Here is a 13,223-nt window from a genome sequence, read left to right on the forward strand (position 1 = left end):
CTCTAACTGCTAACGACCAGTTACTACCCCAAAGGCAACTAACTGAAGCAGGCCATAAATGGGCCAATAACTGGTTCACGTACAGGAGGGTACACCACTATATTACAACACATCAACAACATCTAAACATGCTCCGTCCACTGTCCAACATTGAGAAATTATTCACCTCAACACCGCCAGTTAAGCATAGTCTTACATATATTAATGGCATTATTACCCAACTACCACCAGGCAATCTACCACGCTCTATAGAGATGTGGGAGAGGGAACTCGGAGTCATCATCACACCTCAGACAGCGACAAATATCTTCCATAACACCAAGTCAATTTCAATATCTGCAGCCATTAAAGAGCTTAATTACAAAATATTACATGGTTGGTATTTGACCCCTAAGAGACTCCATAGGCTCTTTTCACAGACCAGTAATCGTTGCTGGAGATGTGGACATGTTGGTAGTGGCATGAGTCATATGTGGTGGTGGTGCTCCCAGATAAATTCATTATGGAGAACAATTATAATAGAAATAGAACATATTTTTCAAGTCAGTATCCCATTAGACCCCCTCGTATGGTTATTAAATAAATCATTTAAGTTACCCCGACCACACTTCAAACCTCTGCTAAAAATAATGACAAATAGCTTGAAAGTCCTGATAGCACAAAACTGGAGATCATCAGAGATTCCTTCGCTGGCAATGTGGCGCAATAAAGTCTCAGATTTGATAGATTTAGAAGAATATGGCTCCTTCTTACTTGATAAAAGAGAGCAATTTATAGAATTACAATTAACATGGGAAAATTATATTAAATCCATTGAACCCCAACCTAACCTGCTCGACATGGTAGTAAGGCCTTCTGGCCGGTCAAGGAGTAGACCATGTCCAGAAATAAGCGCAACCAATGAGTAAGAATTTTTTCTTTTTTTTTTTTTTGGGTAGATACTTATACAAGAAAGAGATAAGCATTGTGACATCCATATTTTGTTATTGTTGTTTTTGTATTATTTTATGGAAAAAGTTAAAACAAGAGTCTATGACGCATGGTAATTAATATGTATTTCTTTATGCAAGATTCACTTTGCAAATGTTATTATTGCATTATCTTATGTTGATTTCATTGTATCATGGATTCTTAATAAAAAAGTCTTTGAAAAAAAAAAAAACTGCCACTGGGTCCTAAATGCCCAAAATCTAAATAACAAACTAGACAACATAATATTATACAAATATATATCAAGTCCCTAATGAATGTGCCTATCTCATATAACAATTAGATAATTAATCAGACCATAGTATATGTCACGCTTAAAATTTAAATACATATACAAATAATTAATTAATTAAAACTCATTACTTTTTCATAAAAATATACTAGTTCATTTAAATATATAAGTTAAATAAGGATGTTTAACACATTTTACATGCTTTTTCTCCCCCAAAAAAACAGGAGTAAGAATATCACTCATTGTTGTAATGTGTTTCAAACAACATATTGCTATCAAAACTATGAATGGAGTATAAATAAAATATTATTTGATAAAAAATATATAGTAGGAGGTAGAGGAAGAATTTCATAAGATTTCAAAAGGTAGGAAGTTACTTAATACACACATAAAAATCCATAAAAATTTATAATTTAAATTTTTTTAAAAATTTTAAGAATTGGAAATGGACCCCAAAAAAACTTAAAACAACTCTAAAAATCTACATAAAAGCAGCTATATCAATGTCTATATTTAATCCTTTTGGCTGTAAACTTTTCAATTTTTGGATCCAAAAAGTCTCCTGCTTCCTAAGACTAATCAATCTATTGCTACAGCTACTTGGTATCCAGTCTATGGCCTGTATTTTTAGAGACCTAGCATCCCCCCCATGAAATTCTGCAAAATGTAGGGGTACACAATGTTTGTCACTTTTCTCTTTTATGTTATATAAATGTTCTGAAAACCTACGTCTGATTTTCCTTTTTGTACGTCCTATGTAAATTTTATCACAGCCACAAGACAGAAGATATACCACATATGTGGTATCACAGGTACATCTACTTTTAATGTCAAAACATCTCAAACCCTCACTATCTTTAAATTTAGTTTCCTTATTAATATGTTTACACATGCTACACACCTTCTTGCCACACTTGTATGTACCCGGTTTCAAACTCAGCCAATTACTTCTTATTGATCTGTTGCTTTCTATTTTCCTCAACTTACTTGGTGCCAGAAGGTTTTTGAGATTCTTTCCCTTTTTAAAAGTAAAAACTGGTGTTTCTGTTAAAGTCGGTGCAAGGACAGGGTCAGTCTTTAGAACTCCCCAATGTTTTTTAATTACATTTTTAATGATTTGATTTCCCTCGTTGTAGGAGGTAATGAATCTCAACGTATCATTATTGCCAGTGTCTAACTCCTTATTTCTAGGTTTTAGTATAGACTCCCTATCTATTTTATAAGCTCTATCGTAAGCCTGTTCTATTGTTTTTAAGTTATACCCTTTCTCCAGAAACTTAGAGGACATATTCTTTGCTTCTTCCTCAAAAGTATTTATATGAGTACAGTTTCTCCTCAGTCTCAAAAACTGTCCATAAGGTACATTCTCCTTCCATCTATTAAGGTGTGCACTCTTGTTATCAATATAGCTGTTCCTATCTGTTTGTTTTCTAAAATTGGTAACTGCTGTTTTAGAAGTGTCATCAATATATAAACATAGGTCCAGAAACTCAATTTTTGACCTAGAATGCTTCCCAGTAAAACTCAAATTAAAATCATTATTGTTAATATATTGTAGAAAACTACTAACAGAAGAGTCATCTCCATCCCATAGAATGATTACGTCATCTATATAACGATGGTATTTAATAATATTATCTTTAAACGGATTATTGTTCCAAATCTTTTCACTTTCGAACCTATGCATATAAATATTCGCATACGATGGGGCAAACGTAGTCCCCATCGCCGTTCCTTTTACCTGCCTATAGAAAACATCTTCAAATACAAAATAATTGTGCTCCAAAATAAATTTTGTGCATCTAAGTATAAAATGTAATTGTTCAAACTGAAAGTTCCAGTTCATTAATTCCACCTCTAAGGCCCTCAGTCCCTTTTCATGTGGTATTGAGGTGTAAAGGGCTGACACATCGCAGGTTACCCAGCAATAGCTTTCCTTCCATTCTAAACCCTCAAATAAATTAATGGCCTGCGTGGTGTCCTTAATGTATGATCTTGTATCTTTAACGATGGGTTGCAAGTAAAAATCAATGTATTTTGAGACCTTATCACTCAGGGAATTAATCCCTGAGATTATGGGTCTTCCTGGTGGCTTCTGTATATTCTTATGTACCTTTGGCAGGTGATAGAATAATGGGACCCTCGGTTCATTTTCCTGTAAATATCTAAACTCATCGTTATTGAGGATTCCTTCAGTTTTTGCTGTTGCCAAAATTCTATTGAATTCTAATTGATATTCCTTCGTTGGATTCCCCTTAATAATACAATAAGTATCTGTATCTTTTAACAAATTATAAGCTTCTGCTAGGTAATCCTCCCTCTTTTGTATGACAATCCCACCCCCCTTGTCAGCAGCCCTAAACACAATATTTTTATTATCCATTAATTTCTTTAAAGAATTTCTCTCTTGGGATGTCAGATTGTCATTATATTTATTGATCATATTATTTCTCTTTTTATGGAATAGATCAAAAATTTCTTCCATCACTAATTTCGTAAAAACTGGGATTTGATCCCCCTGTACACTTACTGGATAAAATGTAGATGGTCTTTTAAAATTACTATGACGTATTTTTGACTCTTCCTCATGTACTGAAATATTAAAAAGTTCCTCAATATTATTAAAACTGTCACTAAAGTCCTCAGCCCTAACACCTAAATCTTCTAAGGATTTTAAAATAGTTAAAGTTTCAATGTCTTTTCCTTCTAAATAATCCTTATTGGCATATGTTTTTGAGCTAGCTTCCTTCTTGTTATGAAACCTTTTTAGAACTAATTTTCTCACAAATTTTTGAATATCAATAAAAACCTCAAAATCATTTGGTAATGTTTTAGGCGAAAAATTCAAACCTTTACTTAAAAGTCTAATATCATTAGTGTCAAGCTCTAGATTGGCTAGATTAAAAATTTCTAATTCCTGTCTTCCTCTCGTCTCTGCCTTCTGTTTGGCTGTTGCGACTCTGACTCCTCCTCTCTTTCCTCTCCTTGTTCTAGAGTTCTTTTGTTCAATCTCTGTCTGGTTTCCCAAGTTCCCTGATGTATGAGTCTCGGATCCTGTTCTAATCTGTGATTGTGTGGTGTTGGTCCCTTCCCTAAAAAATATTCCCTATTACTATTACCATCCTCCTGTCTATGACTACCTCTCCAGTCATTATTATCTGTTCTATAATTATTATGGTTATCTGATTTCGGTTTTGCCCCTAAAGTTGACCAACTAGATTCATTTTGAAACTGGTTTAAAACTTCAAATCTATTTGATGTACTAGTCATAGGACTATAGGGTTTTGGCTCTCTCAAATGCTCTCTCCTGTTAGAATTATATGATCCAATTTTTCCTTCCCTTCTGTCCTTGGCTTGTCCCCAATCACCTTGGTTTGTATAGTTTTGTTTAGGGTTCCCCCCAAAGTTTTGTTTGTTAGTATTGTCATTATAACTTCTCCCAAAACTCCCATTTCTCTGGTCAAATCTGTTATAGTTATTACTATCATTATAACTCCTGTTTGTATTAGACCTCTGATTATAGGGATAAGAACCATTTTTATAGTTAGAACCTTCATTTATGTTAATATTATCTTCATATTGAGAATAGGTATTAGTTTGATTATTTCCACCCCCTTGCAGGGTAATTTTTCAAGACAAGGGGGTGGAAATAATCAAACTAATACCTATTCTCAATATGAAGATAATATTAACATAAATGAAGGTTCTAACTATAAAAATGGTTCTTATCCCTATAATCAGAGGTCTAATACAAACAGGAGTTATAATGATAGTAATAACCATAACAGATTTGACCAGAGAAATGGGAGTTTTGGGAGAAGTTATAATGACAATACTAACAAACAAAACTTTGGGGGGAACCCTAAACAAAACTATACAAACCAAGGTGATTGGGGACAAGCCAAGGACAGAAGGGAAGGAAAAATTGGATCATATAATTCTAACAGGAGAGAGCATTTGAGAGAGCCAAAACCCTATAGTCCTATGACTAGTACATCAAATAGATTTGAAGTTTTAAACCAGTTTCAAAATGAATCTAGTTGGTCAACTTTAGGGGCAAAACCGAAATCAGATAACCATAACAATTATAGAACAGATAATAATGACTGGAGAGGTAGTCATAGACAGGAGGATGGTAATAGTAATAGGGAATATTTTTTAGGGAAGGGACCAACACCACACAATCACAGATTAGAACAGGATCCGAGACTCATACATCAGGGAACTTGGGAAACCAGACAGAGATTGAACAAAAGAACTCTAGAACAAGGAGAGGAAAGAGAGGAGGAGTCAGAGTCGCAACAGCCAAACAGAAGGCAGAGACGAGAGGAAGACAGGAATTAGAAATTTTTAATCTAGCCAATCTAGAGCTTGACACTAATGATATTAGACTTTTAAGTAAAGGTTTGAATTTTTCACCTAAAACATTACCAAATGATTTTGAGGTTTTTATTGATATTCAAAAATTTGTGAGAAAATTAGTTCTAAAAAGGTTTCATAACAAGAAGGAAGCTAGCTCAAAAACATATGCCAATAAGGATTATTTAGAAGGAAAAGACATTGAAACTTTAACTATTTTAAAATCCTTAGAAGATTTAGGTGTTAGGGCTGAGGACTTTAGTGACAGTTTTAATAATATTGAGGAACTTTTTAATATTTCAGTACATGAGGAAGAGTCAAAAATACGTCATAGTAATTTTAAAAGACCATCTACATTTTATCCAGTAAGTGTACAGGGGGATCAAATCCCAGTTTTTACGAAATTAGTGATGGAAGAAATTTTTGATCTATTCCATAAAAAGAGAAATAATATGATCAATAAATATAATGACAATCTGACATCCCAAGAGAGAAATTCTTTAAAGAAATTAATGGATAATAAAAATATTGTGTTTAGGGCTGCTGACAAGGGGGGTGGGATTGTCATACAAAAGAGGGAGGATTACCTAGCAGAAGCTTATAATTTGTTAAAAGATACAGATACTTATTGTATTATTAAGGGGAATCCAACGAAGGAATATCAATTAGAATTCAATAGAATTTTGGCAACAGCAAAAACTGAAGGAATCCTCAATAACGATGAGTTTAGATATTTACAGGAAAATGAACCGAGGGTCCCATTATTCTATCACCTGCCAAAGGTACATAAGAATATACAGAAGCCACCAGGAAGACCCATAATCTCAGGGATTAATTCCCTGAGTGATAAGGTCTCAAAATACATTGATTTTTACTTGCAACCCATCGTTAAAGATACAAGATCATACATTAAGGACACCACGCAGGCCATTAATTTATTTGAGGGTTTAGAATGGAAGGAAAGCTATTGCTGGGTAACCTGCGATGTGTCAGCCCTTTACACCTCAATACCACATGAAAAGGGACTGAGGGCCTTAGAGGTGGAATTAATGAACTGGAACTTTCAGTTTGAACAATTACATTTTATACTTAGATGCACAAAATTTATTTTGGAGCACAATTATTTTGTATTTGAAGATGTTTTCTATAGGCAGGTAAAAGGAACGGCGATGGGGACTACGTTTGCCCCATCGTATGCGAATATTTATATGCATAGGTTCGAAAGTGAAAAGATTTGGAACAATAATCCGTTTAAAGATAATATTATTAAATACCATCGTTATATAGATGACGTAATCATTCTATGGGATGGAGATGACTCTTCTGTTAGTAGTTTTCTACAATATATTAACAATAATGATTTTAATTTGAGTTTTACTGGGAAGCATTCTAGGTCAAAAATTGAGTTTCTGGACCTATGTTTATATATTGATGACACTTCTAAAACAGCAGTTACCAATTTTAGAAAACAAACAGATAGGAACAGCTATATTGATAACAAGAGTGCACACCTTAATAGATGGAAGGAGAATGTACCTTATGGACAGTTTTTGAGACTGAGGAGAAACTGTACTCATATAAATACTTTTGAGGAAGAAGCAAAGAATATGTCCTCTAAGTTTCTGGAGAAAGGGTATAACTTAAAAACAATAGAACAGGCTTACGATAGAGCTTATAAAATAGATAGGGAGTCTATACTAAAACCTAGAAATAAGGAGTTAGACACTGGCAATAATGATACGTTGAGATTCATTACCTCCTACAACGAGGGAAATCAAATCATTAAAAATGTAATTAAAAAACATTGGGGAGTTCTAAAGACTGACCCTGTCCTTGCACCGACTTTAACAGAAACACCAGTTTTTACTTTTAAAAAGGGAAAGAATCTCAAAAACCTTCTGGCACCAAGTAAGTTGAGGAAAATAGAAAGCAACAGATCAATAAGAAGTAATTGGCTGAGTTTGAAACCGGGTACATACAAGTGTGGCAAGAAGGTGTGTAGCATGTGTAAACATATTAATAAGGAAACTAAATTTAAAGATAGTGAGGGTTTGAGATGTTTTGACATTAAAAGTAGATGTACCTGTGATACCACATATGTGGTATATCTTCTGTCTTGTGGCTGTGATAAAATTTACATAGGACGTACAAAAAGGAAAATCAGACGTAGGTTTTCAGAACATTTATATAACATAAAAGAGAAAAGTGACAAACATTGTGTACCCCTACATTTTGCAGAATTTCATGGGGGGGATGCTAGGTCTCTAAAAATACAGGCCATAGACTGGATACCAAGTAGCTGTAGCAATAGATTGATTAGTCTTAGAAAGCAGGAGACTTTTTGGATCCAAAAATTGAAAAGTTTACAGCCAAAAGGATTAAATATAGACATTGATATAGCTGCTTTTATGTAGATTTTTAGAGTTGTTTTAAGTTTTTTTGGGGTCCATTTCCAATTCTTAAAATTTTTTAAAAAATTTAAATTATAAATTTTTATGGATTTTTATGTGTGTATTAAGTAACTTCCTACCTTTTGAAATCTTATGAAATTCTTCCTCTACCTCCTACTATATATTTTTTATCAAATAATATTTTATTTATACTCCATTCATAGTTTTGATAGCAATATGTTGTTTGAAACACATTACAACAATGAGTGATATTCTTACTCCTGTTTTTTTGGGGGAGAAAAAGTATGTAAAATGTGTTAAACATCCTTATTTAACTTATATATTTAAATGAACTAGTATATTTTTATGAAAAAGTAATGAGTTTTAATTAATTAATTATTTGTATATGTATTTAAATTTTAAGCGTGACATATACTATGGTCTGATTAATTATCTAATTGTTATATGAGATAGGCACATTCATTAGGGACTTGATATATATTTGTATAATATTATGTTGTCTAGTTTGTTATTTAGATTTTGGGCATTTAGGACCCAGTGGCAGTTTTTACGATCTTGGGAACAACCAATAGAAAAATAATGGAGGGTTTTTATTCAAGAGACTCTGGGAAATCCGGCATCACATCATTTACTATTCTCCTTGAGGAAGTCTGCACGTTAGCAGATGAAACGCGTTGGGGTAATTTTTGAGGACTTGTGACTGTTTAGAGGATCCGTAGTCTCAAGCTTTCTAGGAAGGATACGCTTGCCTTGTTTTGGTTACACAGGGCTTCCGTAGTTGGAGCAATAAGTCTTTTCCTGCAATCAAAGTTCCGGTGGATGTGTGGAACTTATTATACACAAAGTGGGAAGCGCCTTTGGAGCAGCTGAGTACCAGGAGTCTTTACAACTTTAACCGTTAGCTGCTGTTTGATTGTTTAAGTGCTTTTATTTCTAATAAACATTGTAAGTGTGATTCTTTGAGCGCGGTTGTCACTGTGTGTTTAATTGCACTTGAGTCCTGTTTGCGCTTTTTTCTTTTAGAGTGAAAGTTCCTGCCCTACTGCAAGTGGTACGAAGGATACATTTGGCAAAATAAGCAGCAGAGTTCTCAAGTGGGATACAGTTGATTCCATCCGGAGGTGGTAATATACATTTCTTATTGTCGCATATGTTTGCATATTTGGGTTAGTTCGTTTTTAACAAAAGGAGACAATAACATTGTTTTCTATTTTATTATTCTGTATATGTGTTGGTTTTTTATGTATGTTTAATGTGGTACTTTTAAACTAGTGAGGTATTGAAGAAATAATAATATTATTAACATTTCCAGAAAGGGTTAGCGCCATTGTTCTCTACTGTGTGTGTAGAATATTAGCTAGATAGTTTAAACCTCACAATCTGACATCCCACATATTAACAGGTCCTCTTGTTACAGCATTATTTCTGAATTTATTAATAGCCGGCTATAAAAGATATTGTTTATATCTGACTGCTTGATATTATACAAAACAAGTACAATGTTTCATATCTAGACACATGATTCCCAGAGGTGTTATTCACACACCTATACTAAATATTAATATCTAGAGATTTTAAGCAGGCAGAATCTATTACACTGAACAGCTGTGTTAAAGTTGACTGTGCAAGCAAGGACTTTAGAATTACAGAAAGAGTATTAGCTAGATAGCTTTAACCTCAAAACCTGACATTCCACATATTAACAGGTCCTCTTGTTACAGCATTATTTCTGAATTTATTAATAGCCGGCTACAAAAGATGTTTGTATCTGACTGCTTGATATTATACAAACCAAGTACAATGTTTCACATATAGATACATGATTCTCAGAAGTATTATTCACACTTCTATGCTATACAGTATATTGATATCTAGAGAGTTTAAGTGTTTTTAAACATGTATGATTGAATAGATAAACCAATAAAGATAAAGTATGAATGGTTAAAAATCGTTCCTGTATTATTCAGTGAGACTTTTTCCTAAATAATTGCAGGGGTAAAGCACTCTTTTTTTGTTACAGACTTTGTAACTCATTTATCTACGAGTCTCCTTAAGTGCTATATTGCTCCCCTAACAGGTACTTGTTGATTATAAAAATATTTGGCACCTATAGGTACTTACCATTAGTACTACTTTACCTACTATCTTGTTACTATAGTAGACTCTAAGCCCTCTCCTGGATAAACTCTTATCTCTCTAATAGGTCCTTTACACTCTCATTTGCTGGCAGCGACTCCTCTCCATTGCCTCTGTCTGTTGGAGTACCACAAAGGCTCTGTTCTGGGTCCTCTACTCTTCTCTATTTATACTTCTTCACTGGGTAAACTTATCAATAGCTATGGCTTAAAATATCACCTCTATGCTGATAATACTCAGATCTACCAATCCACCCCTTACCTCTCTCCTTCTGTCCTCATCAGCGACTGCTTATCTAGTATTTCTTCCTGGATGGTCTCTCACCACCTAAAAATTAACATGTCCAAGACTGAGCTCCTAATTCCCCTCCGGTTTCTAAGATTTCTATCACTGTTGGCAGTGGCACCACTATTTCCCCATCACCCCAAGTCCACTGCCTCTGAGTTACACTTAACTACAATTTCTCCTTCATACCCCACATCCTATTGCCCTCTTCATCCTGCCACAACCACCTACGCAATATCTCCAAAATTCGTCCGTTTCTAAGCGCTGAAACTACCAAACAGCTAATCCACTCCATGGTAATTTCCCAAATTGACTACTGTAACAACCTACTATCTGGCCTTCCTCTCTCCCCCCCTCTCCCCCCTCCAATCCATCCTAAATGCCTCTGCCAGGCTAATCCACTTCTCCCAACGCTCTGATTCTGCTGCACCTCTGTGAATCCCTTCACAGCAGATTTGAATTCAAAATTCTCACCCTGACCTACAAAGCCCTCACCAGCCCTGCCCCCCACATGTCCTCACTCATCAACAAATATAGTCCAAACGCCCCCTAAGATACAACAAAGACCTCCTCCTTGCATCCTCTACCATCACTTCCTCTCATGCTAGACTGCAGGACTTCTCTCTTGCGGCACCAATCCTCTGGCACGTACTTCCTCGAACCGTCAGACTTTCCCCTAACCTCTCCTTCTTTTAATGCTATCTGTCATGAGATGCAGGACACAGCATAGAAGGTACAACGCTATTTTATTGCAGAGCACAGAAGTATACAGCTTGTACAACACATCTAACTTGGTAACTGCGACAAACAATAACGGCCCTAAACCACGCCCCCATCCGGTGACGTCACTTCCCACTCTCATCAATTCTTCCCCCTTTTCAAAAGGACAAAGCATAAATTTTTTTCTTTTTGAATTCATCAAATAACAAGGTTTACAAGAAGCATACAGAAATAGTTTTGTTTAGTATACAACAAATAAGTTAAAGAGAATATATATATATATATATATATATATATATATATATACATACACACACATATATACATATACATACATACACATACACACACACACACACAACATGAAATACAATCCTGACTTGAACATCGGGGTAGACTACCCTAGTCCACAGTGACCATGGGATTATTCTGCCCATACGTCTAGTCACTGCTCTAAATAGTGCTAATCCCGATATCGGGCTGGAAGTTTCACCACCCTTCCACTTAATGTCATGTTACATGAACTGTCCTCTGATACAGAAGAAGGTGATTGAGAGTCTGCTGGAAGCAAAGAAGTATCCCCGCTGTGATCTTGCTGAGGGGAAGGCACCCCTCTTAAAACAGGGGATCCCACCGGCAGTGGTACTGAGGCATCCACTCCCAAACTCTCAGGTACTGGCTGAAGATGTTTTCAATTTCAATGTGTGACTGTCCATCAGTAAGGACTACAAAGGACCTTGGTTCTGGAGAGTGTCCAATTACCGTTATAGGCATCTTCCATTTCTTCTCATCATCCAGTTTAACTCTTACACTTTGCCCCACATTCAGCTCCTGCAAGGGCCTCACAGAGTGTTTCCTGTCATAGAAGAATCGATAGCCTCTTTTAGCCTCTTCATCCCTCCTAAGGACCTCGTCCCGAGGAACAGTCTTCATCCCTCCTAAGGACCTCGTCCCGAGGAACAGAGCTAGTTGGCTGGAAGACACCAACAGAGGGTAAAGTGGTGCGAATCTGACGTCCTAGCATCAGCTGTGCCGGGCTAAAACCCGTCGCTTGAATGGGAGTCGCCCTATAGGCCAAGAGGGCTAGATATGGCTCAGATTGCTTCCAAATGAACTTCGTTGTTTGAATTGCCCTTTCAGCCATTCCATTGGCCTGCGGGTAACGTGGACTGGACATAGAACTGAACTCCGTGGAAGCAAACTGCATTCCGTTATCACTCACTAACTCCATTGGCATGGTCCACCGGGCGAACAAGCTCTTGAGAGGAGTGATAACGGTTTGACTTGTGATCTAATTCAAGGGTGCAATCTTCAAATACCTGGAATAGTAGTCAATCATGACTAGGTACTATTTCCCATGCAGTTAGCACAAATCAGCAGCTATTTTCTGCCACCGGCCTGCAGGCAGCAGAGTAGAAATCAAGGGCTCCCTTCTCTGAGTAGGCTGTGTTCCCGGCAAAAGTCACATTTGGCACATGGCTTGCGAAGTCGAAACTGATCCCAGGCCACCATACTGCCGTAGCTGCCCTTTCTCTGCACTTTGTAATACCCAAGTAGCCATCATGAATCCTGCTCAACATCTCCTGCTGCATGCTAACAGGAATAACAATGCGGTCCTGGAACAGCACCAACCCATCCAGCTCCGTGAGCTGCGACCTTTCTGACTGGTAAGAACTTAAAGACATCCAGGCTGCCCGGCTTTTAGGCCAACCTTTTTTTATGTACTTAATAACTTCTTTAAGGTCAGTATCTAAATATGTCTCCTTTCTTATTTGCTCTAGCTTCCTTGACGAAATGGATTTAAATGCCAGAACTGAATCTACATACACTTTCACGTCTGATTCCGTCGAAGATTCTGCAGCAGCAGCCAGAGGGAGCCTGGAAAGTGTATCTGCCACTACCAGTTGTTTCCCCGGCACATGCACTGCCTGAACGTTGAACCTGAGCAGCCTCATCAGAAGTCTCTGGCATCTTAGGTGTGTTTTGTCAATATCATAGAAATTGATTAGAGGGACTAGCAGTTTATGGTCAGTCTCCAGATTAAATTTCTCTAAACCCACTAAATAACGCTGGAAGCACTCAAAAGGTCA

This window comes from Bombina bombina, chromosome 9, assembly GCF_027579735.1.
Source record: "Bombina bombina isolate aBomBom1 chromosome 9, aBomBom1.pri, whole genome shotgun sequence".
NCBI lineage: Eukaryota > Metazoa > Chordata > Amphibia > Anura > Bombinatoridae > Bombina > Bombina bombina.